The sequence below is a fragment of the Dasypus novemcinctus genome, chromosome 18 (assembly GCF_030445035.2).
Source record: "Dasypus novemcinctus isolate mDasNov1 chromosome 18, mDasNov1.1.hap2, whole genome shotgun sequence".
In the NCBI taxonomy this organism is placed as follows: Eukaryota; Metazoa; Chordata; class Mammalia; order Cingulata; family Dasypodidae; genus Dasypus; species Dasypus novemcinctus.
The window spans coordinates 65,811,425-65,823,299 of NC_080690.1; the positions used below are offsets into that span (position 1 = coordinate 65,811,425).

The following is an 11,875-nucleotide window of genomic DNA, read 5'->3' on the forward strand; positions in this document are numbered from 1 at the left end:
CGGTTTCCAGACACCTCCTGCCCTGCAAGCTCCCCAAACAGCCTGCTGGTGATGCCTCTATATTTCAACCAATTTAAGGACCACCGCAGATTGGCAGCTAGCCCTAGGGGGTGGGGCTCTAGCCGAAAGTGTTGATCTCCATGTCAGAAACCCCAAATTCCATGTCTGGCAACAAAGTCCTCCGTCTCTGTCTCACCAAATCAATTTCCAAACACCTCCTGCCCTGCAAGCCCCCGAATAGCTGGCTCAGGGTTTATGAATTCCCCAGCACAGCAGAGCCTCCAGGAATCACTGCTGCCATGCCGCCTGCCCCAGGGGGGAGTGTCCTGTGAGCAGCCCCTATCTCCGTGAAAGAGAGCCTCAATTCTACCTTTTACGTGAATCTTCACTGTCACCATCCCACCAAATCAATGTCCAGACACCTCCTGCCCTGCAAAACCCCGAAACAGCCTGGTCCTGAAGAATTTCCAACGCTGCCCAGCCACTTCTTTGCAGGAGAGACTATAAGGTGCACTCACTCAGATACCATCTTGCCCCGCCTCTGTTCATTCATACTTTGCAACAAACATCTCATGACAATACAAGGTGTTGGTGGAGGATTGATGTGTGAAACCCCTGTATGATGTTATACATGTTTCCTTTTTAAGTTCACAACTTTTACTATACACTTAATTGTTTTTGTATGTTCATATATAAATGATATAAAGATAATAGTAATCAGATTGGTTAGGGGAAAATATTTTGTTTAGTAGTACTATTTTGACAATATTCTTTAATCATTACTTAAAAGGTTTAAAAACAGTGCAAGTGATTGGTGTTAGGGTGAGATGTTATATATATTGGTTTGATGTTATATGTTTGCTTTGTAAGTTCACAAATATTATACATTTATTGTTTATATATGTTTATGTATGAGTGATATATTTGAATTTAAAAAGTTAAAAACTTTAAAAACATTTAAAAAAAAAGCATGAGAGTTGTGGCAGGACAGGGGAAGGGGGCACTAACAGCTCCTCTCCCCCCAGGTGCTGTCGGATATCATGCACTGCATCCTGCTGTCTGTGATCCAGGTGAGCTGAGCTGGGAAGGGCTGGGCTGGGGGTCATGTGGTGTGACCACTCCAGTGGTTTGGGACCCACGGCACTGTTCCTGGCATGAGGGGTGCCTGGGGAACACTCCCCAAGGGAAAGGAGGGGTGGGATAGACTCAGTGGAGGGCACAGGCCTCTAGGGAGCAGGTGGGAAGATGGAAAGAACAGCTGTGGCCTCACCAGCTTCTCTCCAGATGACTCGCTTCTGGAGAAAGATGGTTTCCATCCCCCTTGTTGGTCTCAGAATTTTCTCTTTATCACTGGCATTTGACAACCTGAGTAGTTTGTGCCTTGGAGTAGTCTATTCCATTTATTCTAATTGGAGTATGCTGAGCTTCTTGGATATGTAAAATTCATTTCTTTCATGAGAGTTGGGAAATTTTCAGCTATTACTTCCTCAAATACTCTTTTCTCCCCTTTTCCCTTAACTTCTCCTTCTGGAACTCCCATGACATATATATTCTTGCAAATCATGTTTGTATGAACTTCATTGATTAGTTGTCTCAAATCCTGTGTCTCATCTGGGGCTTTGACATATTCCTTTGCTTGGGCCATTTCTTCCATTTTCTTGGTATGGCTTGTAATTTTTTTTTTCTTGCTGATGTCTAGGCATCTGATATGATAGTGAGTTTAGTCTGGTGCTAAATTTCTCCCTCATGTAGGGATTTGGTGGCAGGAGGCTGTGTGTTACAACCATTCTTTGATTCTTGGTTCAACTTGTTCTAGCTCTTTAGGATTACCCATATTTAGTTGCTCAAATCTGGGCCGTGGACCCAGTAATGGTATGGGACCTGCTTCCATGGGCCTGAGACACAAGGGAGGCTGTAAAGACCAGAAAAAGTCTTTCTTATTTTTTTGTTTTTAGTATCTTCACATGCAGTTCCTTGGCCTTTTAGCAGATGAAGGTCTTCGACCACCCTCTCAGTTCAAATGTTGCTTACAATGCTTTCACTGCAACACTGACCACAACAAAGTGCAGAGGATCCTACCTAGAGGCTACACAGAGCTTCCCAAATCAAGCTTTCTCGGAGGCTCTTCTCCAACCTTTGCTGGCAGCCCCCTCCCTTATCCCAGGTAGAAAATAATTCCATTCCCTTCTGCATCCTCAACAACCAGTTCTTGTCAGTACAAAGGGTGCTTGAGAGGGTTGGAGCTCTTTAGGCCCCACTGTCTCCAAGGACAACAATGGCATGGTCCCACCTGGCTGGGAAGGCTCCTGGGACACACAGACCAAAGTTGGTGGCCAAAACCTGAATCAGCCTTAGGCTGTGTCCCTCTCTCCCCCTTTTCTGGTGACATAGATTCCTGCAGCTCCTTCTGTCTATAGCCACTGGCCAGAGGCCTGAGAATTCAGTTTGTTGCTCTGAGGGTGGGGGGAAGAGCGCTGACAGCTGCAGCTGCAGTTTTCACTCAGACTTTTCCTTTTGAGGTTCTATTCCTGTGCCCCTTTCACTTCTGGGTGATGTTCAGCCTTCTCGTGGTGTCTCAACCATAGAACATTTTTCCCAGGTGGTCTCTGCCTGACCTTTTGTTGTAGAAAAGCCAGGAGTACTGAATCACAGAAGAAACCCATAACCAGCACTCCAGAAAGATGGATGAACTATTTTATTATGTGGGGACCCAGAAGAGAATCAATCTCCAAATTCTGAGCCTCGTTTTTCAGTTTTCATAGGTTTATGTAGGATTTCATGTGGGATCAGCACAACTTTTGCTTATTGGCTAAGGCATTGTTTGTCGGAGTCTTGTTCCGTGACCCAAGGTATCGGGAATGAAAGACAAAGAAAGATTGGGTTCAGGGGATCTGAGAGCATTGATTTCTCAAGCTCAACAGACAAGTTTATTGAGTTGGGGGGCTAGTATATATACCCCTAACCTACGTGACATTCAGCACAAAATCAAGTTACCTATTACCCTTACCTCATGCTATATTAACTAGTGATTGATGAAAACCCAACAAACTTTACTGGAACTATTATTATAAGAATCAGTAACTATACTCATAAATCCTGTTACCCAGGTTGTTCTGTTCTAGGTATTGTTCTGCCTGCAGGTGTGCTTACCCAGCCAAGACTGTGCTCCGCACCGATAATCATAAGGGACAGCTTGACTCAGTGGTCAAGGAAGTAACTTGCTTCCATGGAAACAACATGCCTTTATTTCCCACAATTCCCCCTTTTTGTTTTAGTCAGGGTGACTGTGTCTGTCTTAGGTTGAGGCTACACACAATCAGCCTTACCCATCCTGGGGAAGTGTGGCAGCGAAAGGCCACGTCCCTGTCTTAGGTTGACTGAAAGGCTAGCCAAGTTGCCCGTCACTGACTACCAGCCAAGCGCACTGACTTCGGGGTACTATTGTAGAGTTTTAGCAAGTACTATGTTGTTTGCTTGTCCCATGGTGTCCACACGGTGCAATCTCTGGCAAACACCTTTTCCCAGGCAAGCGACAACCATGAGCACCAGGATTAATACACATACCCCTATTCCTAAAGCAGATAAGAAATGCTGAGACTTCCACCAATCAACAGGATTAAACTTATTCAAATGTGAAATCAAATCATTAAAGATATCCTTATCACTATCTACGTATATCTGATTATGAGACATTTCTAAAATCTTTTTCTGAAATTCCTCAATTTCTAATGACATATTTCCTTTATGTCCTAACAAATGATTTCTGATCTTATTCCATTGAAACATAGACATGTTATAATCCAAAGGAGTAATACAAAAATTACTTTCATTCCAATCACATTTCAATCCTCTTAACAAATTTAAATTATAAACTTGATCTCCTAAGTGTAAAACAGCAGATTCCAAATCACTAACTCTGTTATTAAGTCCTTCATCAATGTGCTCTTGACTATGCCATAAGTCACTTGCATTCTTGTGCCAATCATGCACGTATTGCTGGGTCTGCACTGTCTCATGCAATGCAACAGCAGCAGTGGCAGTGGCAGTGATGACACCAATGAGGCCAAGAATGCCAGCTATGAGAAGTCCCAGAAATCTCTTAGATCGTTTCAACAGTCCTTGAGCCAGGTGGAAAAGAAGATGACTTTCAGGTGATGACTGCCACATCCAATTCATTTGCACCGGGATCCACACTCCTCGTCTTCGGCGAGCCATGGTGATAATATTTCCAGTCTGTAAAATATTCTCAGACAAGCAAGTATACAAAGCACCATCCTTATAGAACAAAGCATTTTCAGTAATGGTAGCCTTCCGTACCACAAACACATGTGGGTCTCTGACACATGATTGAAAATGATGAATTTGATCTAATTGTAAATATTGTCCATCCATACTTTTATTACCTTTCCATACAGAAGTAGATGCCACTCCTAAGAAGACTTTCCATATTTGTTTTTGATCATGGATTCCAGTGCTATTGCACCATGGAAAAGGAACCCATTTCCCTATATTTTTCCAATCACTATTATTTTTGGTATAGATTACTTTCTCATCCATATCAAGAGAATCATGAAAAGGATACTGCATATTACTAATTTGTTGTCCCAAGCTATTTATACCATACCAAATAAATCTGCCCTTATATTTGTTGGGATTCCCCATAGGGGCACTTTCCCAAACTATTCCATAGGAATCATTAAAAAGGACAGATCCGTGAAACGGACTTTGGCTCAGTGGTTAGGGCGTCCGTCTACCATATGGGAGGTCCGCGGTTCAAACCCCGGGCCTCCTTGACCCGTGTGGAGCTGGCCATGTGCAGTGCTGATGCGCGCAAGGAGTGCCGTGCCATGCAAGGGTGTCCCCCGTGTGGGGGAGCCCCACGAGCAAGGAGTGCGCCTGTGAGGAAAGCCGCCCAGCGTGAAAAGAGAGAGCAGCCTGCCCAGGAATGGCGCCGCCCACACTTCCCGTGCCGCTGACGACAACAGAAGCGGACAAAGAAACAAGACGCAGCAAATAGACACCAAGAACAGACAACCAGGGGAGGGGGGGAAATTAAATAAATAAATCTTTAAAAAAACAACAACAAAAAAACCCACGACAGATCCTCTTCCCATATGGCATTCATACCATCTTTGTATATCACCAGCATTCCTCTTAGGACAACTATAACTTGGATACTTATATTCTTGGTATTGATAAGATGGGAATAAAGTTACTAAAGATTTAGTATTATTATGGCTAAAATTGATCATAGTTCTATTTTTCACAGCCATACATGGTGGGCGATTGCCAATGCAAAGAGGTCGGAAATCAAATGGAAGAAGGAGATTATAAATCTTTTGTCCTTCTTCTTGTGGCTTAAGTGGTAACCTATCATCCACGGGTCCAGGAAATATAATAGTTTTATTCAAATAGACAGGAAAAGAAGGATCTTTCCAGGTTAACACTCGAAGTAATGGGGGATTAGGGATATAAGCCCAATATGTGTAATTACCATTACCATTGCCGGTTTCACTCACTATCAGTAGGATCCACATGTGTAGAAGACTCCACTTCTTCAGTCCTAGGTTTAATCCTTTTTGCTGGAAGCCAGATTTCTTCTCCATTTTCTGAAATGATAAGAGCATAACCTCGCCCCCATACTTTAACCCTGCCTTTCTTCCATTCATTACTTAAAACATCTTTCCAAAATACTGGTTGATTTTCAGGTTCTGCCATTTCTGTGGATTTTTGAGAATGTCCAAAATGACATTCAGCTGGTGTCATAGAATCATAAATGTTAAGAAAATTTAAGGTAAATAAAGCTTTAGCCAATTGATCTTTAGGTGATATCATACCATCATCTCCCCCTTTTTGTTTTAAAAGCATAGTCTTGAGAGTATGATGGCATCGTTCAACAATAGCTTGACCTGTAGGATTATGGGGAATGCCAGTAACATGTTCAATAGCATATTTCTTACAAAAAGAAGCAAAAGATTTACTAATGTAAGAGGGTCCATTATCAGTTTTAATCTTTAGAGGGCATCCCATCACAGCAAAAGCAGACCAGAGATGTGAGCGAACATGATGAAACCGTTCCCCAGTTTGAGCAGTAGCCCAAATGAAATGAGAATAAGTGTCAATACAAACATGAACATATTGTAATTTACCAAAGGATGGAAGGTGAGTAACATCCATCTGCCATAATTGATTAGGAGTCAGGCCTCTGGGATTAGTTCCAGCCTGAAAAGGCACTGCTGTCAGTGGTCCACAGGTCGGACAAGTACGAATAGTGTCCTGCGCTTGTAGTCTAGTAAGCTTTTGATATTTATTTCGCAGGCCTTTAGCGTTAATGTGAGTTAAAGCATGGTAATCACGAGCACTTTGTAAACACCCCACTAATAAATCAGCTCGAGCATTACTTGCTGTCATAGGACCAGGCAAAAATGTATGAGAACGTGTATGTGTAATGTAAATAGGATGCTGTCTCAATCTAATGAGATGTTGCAAATCAGCAAAAAGTTGAGATAATTCATTAGTAATAAAGATATGAGCCGTTTCAATATGCTTAACAGTAAGACATACATATTCAGAATCAGAAACAATATTCAAAGGTTCCTTAAATATTGTTAACACCTTAATGATGGCAGCAAGTTCAGTACGCTGAGCAGACGTGAATGGAGTCTGCCAAGCCTGTTCCTTTCCTTTGGTAACAAATGCTGCTTTCCTGTTACTACTGCCATCAGTAAACACTGTACATGCATTTTCTAAAGGTAGAGATTTTATAATCTTAGGTAATATCCAAGTAGTTTTTCGTAAAAAAGTAAGTAATTTTGAAGTAGGAAAATGATTATCAATAACACCTTGAAAGTCACTGATAGCTACTTGCCATTGAGGGTTGGTTACATATAGATGATGAATTTCTTCCTGTGATAATTCACAAATAATGCGATCAGGGTCAGAGCCTTTAAGTTGCATTAAGCGCACACGTCCTTTTGCCAATATATTGATGATTTTTTGTAAATAAGTTTGTAATCTCTTTTGTTTATTATTAGGTAGGAAAATCCACTCCAAAACTCCCTCCTGCCACAGTAAAGCTGTGGGAGATTGCACAGTGGAAAATATAATTAAATCTACAATTTTTCTAGGGTCAATTTGTGTCAACTGTCCTTGTGAAATTCTTTCCTCTATTAAATTTAATTCTCGTTCAGCTTCCACAGATAAAGAACGTGCACTAGTAAGGTCTGAATCCCCCTGCAGAGTTTGGAATAAATGAGTTAACATATAATTAGGAATTCCTAACATAGGCCTAATCCAATTAATGTCTCCTAAAAGTTTTTGAAAATCATTAAGTGTGTTTAATTTATCTCTACAAATTTGCACCTTTTGAGGTGTAATACACCCTTCAGACAATTTCATACCTAAGTAAGAGAATGGAGCTTCTTTTTGAATTTTTTCAGGGGCTATTTGTAACCCATATTCCGGTAAAATTTTTTCTGCCATAACAAATAATTGTTGTAATTTTTCATCAGAAGCATGAGCGAATAATATATCATCCATATAATGAATAATCATTGCTTCAGGAAATTGATCACGTAACTTTTGAAGAGGTTGGTGCACAAATAATTGACACATGGTTGGACTATTCATCATACCTTGAGGTAAAACACACCATTGATATCTTTGCATAGGTGCCTGATTATTAAATGAAGGCACAGAGAAAGCAAACTTTGCTTTATCAGCAGGATGTAAAGGAATAGTGAAAAAACAATCTTTTAAATCAATTATAATAAGAGACCAATCTTTTGGAATCATAGATGGTTGTGGAACTCCCAGTTGTAGTGCTCCCATAGGACTCATGACTTTATTTATGGCTCTTAAATCCATCAGGAGTCTCCATTTTCCAGATTTCTTTTTAATAACAAATACTGGAGAGTTCCAAGGACTATTAGAAGGTTCTATATGCTTTTGCTCCAACTGTTCTTTAACTAAACTATGTAGGGCATTTAATTTTTCTACTGTTAGGGGCCATTGATCTATCCATACCGGGGCTTCAGTAAGCCAAGTAATTGGTATGGGACTGCCCTTTCTTTCAATGGCCCCTAAGATAAATTTTCTTGTTCAGGATCCGATGAACTGGAAGAAAATCCAATTCCCCTCCTATCTCCTTTCCTTCTAGTATTATATTGCATATCCATATATAATGTTTTAGCCTGCTCCGATAAGGTAGGAATATGAATGAAAGCACCCCATTGGCTTAACAAATCATGGCCCCACAGATTAATTCCCACATCGACCACATAAGGTTGTAAAGTAGATTTTTGTCCATCAGGGCCTAAAACATCAAAAATATTAGTGCTTTGATAAACATCAGTCATTGTACCAACTCCAGTAAGAACTGTCGGTACTTTCTGCAAAGTCCAGGATTGAGGCCAATAACGTTTAGCTATAATAGATACGTCTGCTCCTGTATCTATTAAGCCAAAGAACACTTTTCCATTAATTGTAATTGTAGTTTCAGGTCTATCATTATTTACAAAAGTTTGCCAATACATATTTTTTCCAGTTGATCCAAATCCCCCCTTCCTTTTAAAAGGAAGAGTAGCTGGTTTGTTATAGGGAAGCAGTAATAATTGAGCAATGCATTGTCCTTTTTGTATTTGAATAGAATTAACAGCTTGAACCATTATTTTTATTTCCTCTGTAAAATCACTATCTATAATTCCTACTTGCACCAACAATCCCTGCATAGTTAAACTACTTCTTCCAACTACAATGCCTACTGTATTATTAGGTAAAGGCCCTTTTACTCCTGTAGAAATTGTTTGAATGCCTCCCTCTGAAGTTATCAATTTAGTCTCAGTAGATGGAAGATCAACAGCAGCACTACCATGAGTAGCCGCTCTTAATTCTGAGACTGGGATGAATGATACTGACCGTTGCTGACAGGAAATTGGTCAGCCAGGCTCATATTTTTTGTCTGAGGGCCCTGAGCTAGGCCCACAAAGCAGTTTCCCGATTTTGTAGGTGTGCCTTTCCTGTCTATTTTTGATCTACATTCATTAGCCCAATGATATCCTTTATGGCACACTGGACAAATTTTTGATGGAGTACGAGGTCCTCTACCTGCTTGATTGACATAGGACCAACAATTCTTTTGAAAATGTCCAATTTTTCCACACTTAAAACAATTCCCTTTCTTTTTTGGGTTATTTCCTCCTCTCATAGCTGAAGCTAACACTGCCATCTGGTGGGTTGTTGAACCAATGTCCTGACAAGCTTTTATATAATCAAGGACAGACCCACCTGCGGCCTTAATAGGCCGGATAGCTTTCTTACACTCATTGCTAGCTTGATCAAAAGCGAGCGTTAGCAGGATTAACTCTCTAGCTTCAGGAATTTCAATAGTCTTAGTAAGCATATCAGTCAATCTGGCAATAAATTCCACATAGGGTTCATTAACACCTTGAATCACTTTAGCAAAAGACTGCGTAGGCTTTCCTGGAGCTGTAATCCTTCTCCATGCAGCCAAGCATGACTGCCTCACTTGATTAACAGCTTGATCATCATAATGAAGCTGCCTCTCAATACCTGTCCAAGCTCCAGAGCCTAGCAATTGTTCAGTAGTAATATTAACAGGTGGATCTTGAGCCCTATTTCGTCGTTCTCTCATAGCAGCTTCATCTGTCCACCAAGTCTTAAATTGTAAGAACTCAGCAGCACTCAATACTGTTTTAGTCAGCATGTCCCAATCCCAAGGTATTAACCTGTAGGTATTTGCAAGTCCTTCCACCAGTCCAATAGTATAATGACTCTGAGTGCCATATTGAGTACATGCCTGTTTGATGTCCTTCAATACTTTAAAAGAAAGAGGCTCATGATGAGCATAAATTCCCCCTTGTGGGTTTTGAGCATCAGGAGGAATTTGTTGAATAGTTACAGGAAAAGCTGCTACAGCTTGCATAGCCAGAGGCTCACCTTGACTAGATCCTGATAAAAGACATCTCATTAATGGAGTAACAGGCACAGGATTTGGCTTAAAGCTGCTACGAACATAAGGCATGTCCGTAGAGAAAAGTCCACTAGGTACTTTTCCCCGTTCCAGAGGTGCAGAAGGAACCTCATGAGTCAAATTAGGATATATGTTTACTTTAGAAATATTTAGCTCCGACATAGATTTAGTTAAGAATGGATTTGTATCTCTAACTTCAAATAACTCCTCTTCTTCCTGTTCCTCCTCCAAGTTCCTGTCTTTACCTGTATCATTCATAGCTGTTTCCTCCCTTGAGAAAAGAACAATCTCTTCCTCTTCGTCAGACTGCAAAGGATCTAATGCAGCAGCAATATGCTGTCCTAAGGCCCAAACTGATACAGGTATATTCTCTCCTTTCTGATATGCTCTCCTCAATTCTTTCATTACTTGCCTCCACTGCTTAACATTCATCAAATTCTTTCCTTGCGGTTGAAACCAATAACAATGCTTTTGAACCAAAGCAAACAATTCTAACAAATCTGCAGTCTTAACTGTGATGCCTACACTGTGCAACAGTGTTTTCAAAACCTGTGAATATTCTTCCAAGCGTCCTGGTTGATTACCCATACCCTGATGCTAACGGAAAGCAAAACTTAATAATATGAAGCAGCAATTTACCCGGGTTAATTAATTTCGACGCTCCTTACCTTAAAAAAGGCTTTTCAGCTTTCCACGTTCCCGATCCAGAGGTGGAAGATCCTACGCTGCCGTACTTTGATGAATCCTCTGCCTCGAGCCCCATGTCTGGGCGCCACCAGTCGGAGTCTTGTTCGGCGACCCCAGGTATCGGGAATGAAAGACAAAGAAAGATTGGGTTCAGGGGATCTGAGAGCATTGATTTCTCAAGCTCATCAGACAAGTTTATTGAGTTGGGGGGCTAGTATATATACCCCTAACCTACGTGACATTCAGCACAAAATCAAGTTACCTATTACCCTTACCTCATGCTATATTAACTAGTGATTGATGAAAACCCAACAAACTTTACTGGAACTATTATTATAAGAATCAGTAACTATACTCATAAATCCTGTTACCCAGGTTGTTCTGTTCTATATGTATTGTTCTGCCTGCAGGTGTGCTGACCCAGCCAAGACTGTGCTCCGCACCGATAATCATAAGGGACAGCTTGACTCAGTGGTCAAGGAAGTAACTTGCTTCCATGAAAACAACATGCCTTTGTTTCCCACAATTGTTAGGTATAAATTTTGCAATGGGGTTATAGAAGCAGAGTGCAGGTGCAAGGTTGAGGGCTGACTTACAGAAGCAGGAAGGGGAGTCACTAATTTGATAGCTTCCTACTAGGCCATGTTTTCACAGGCTGATTTACAGATACAGGGGCCAGGAGTTATTTATTTGATATTCCCCTGCAAGGCCATGCCCTCACAGGCCCATCCACTCCACAGAAGCAGGGGCAGGAGTGACTTGTTAGATATTTTTGCAAGGTAATGCTTTTAATTTCTTAACAATTCCCCCCTTAATGCCCCTATAATTTTTATAGGGCATTAATTGAGCTAAGTGAAAAAGCACCTTAAGGTAGTAAAGCATTCTAGAAGGCACAAGTACACTATTAAGATTAGTGTCCTTTCAGCTACACTCCAGTCTCTGGGAGCTGTAGCTGCCAGTCCAGTCACAATTAGCAAGCTGAGCAGTCCAAAGAGGAGTAGGAACCAAGGGGAACAGGAGCCCTTCTAGTCAGGTGATGGCAATTCTTGGTGGCTCCGGGCAATTCGGACTTGCTGTCAAGGGACCCTCAGGGATGGAGTGAGTTGTCCAGTTGTTTTGTTTCTCATTGGAGTGTGCCCTTTTAACTCTAGTATGATGAATCCAAGGGCCAATACCTGAAACTTTGAGAGCAGTGTG

The 11,875-nt window shown here is 41.2% G+C and overlaps 1 long non-coding RNA gene across 1 annotated transcript; it reads right to left on the reverse strand.

The window, feature by feature from the left end:
* Window positions 1-3,769: 3,769 nt before the first annotated feature.
* LOC139436880 (uncharacterized) lies at window positions 3,770-11,197 on the reverse strand. Its single transcript, XR_011646372.1, has 2 exons — window positions 6,150-11,197; window positions 3,770-5,609 (listed from the first exon to the last, which is right to left on the reverse strand). It is a non-coding gene; the product is annotated as an uncharacterized lncRNA (long non-coding RNA).
* Between the last annotated feature and the right edge of the window lie 678 nt (window positions 11,198-11,875).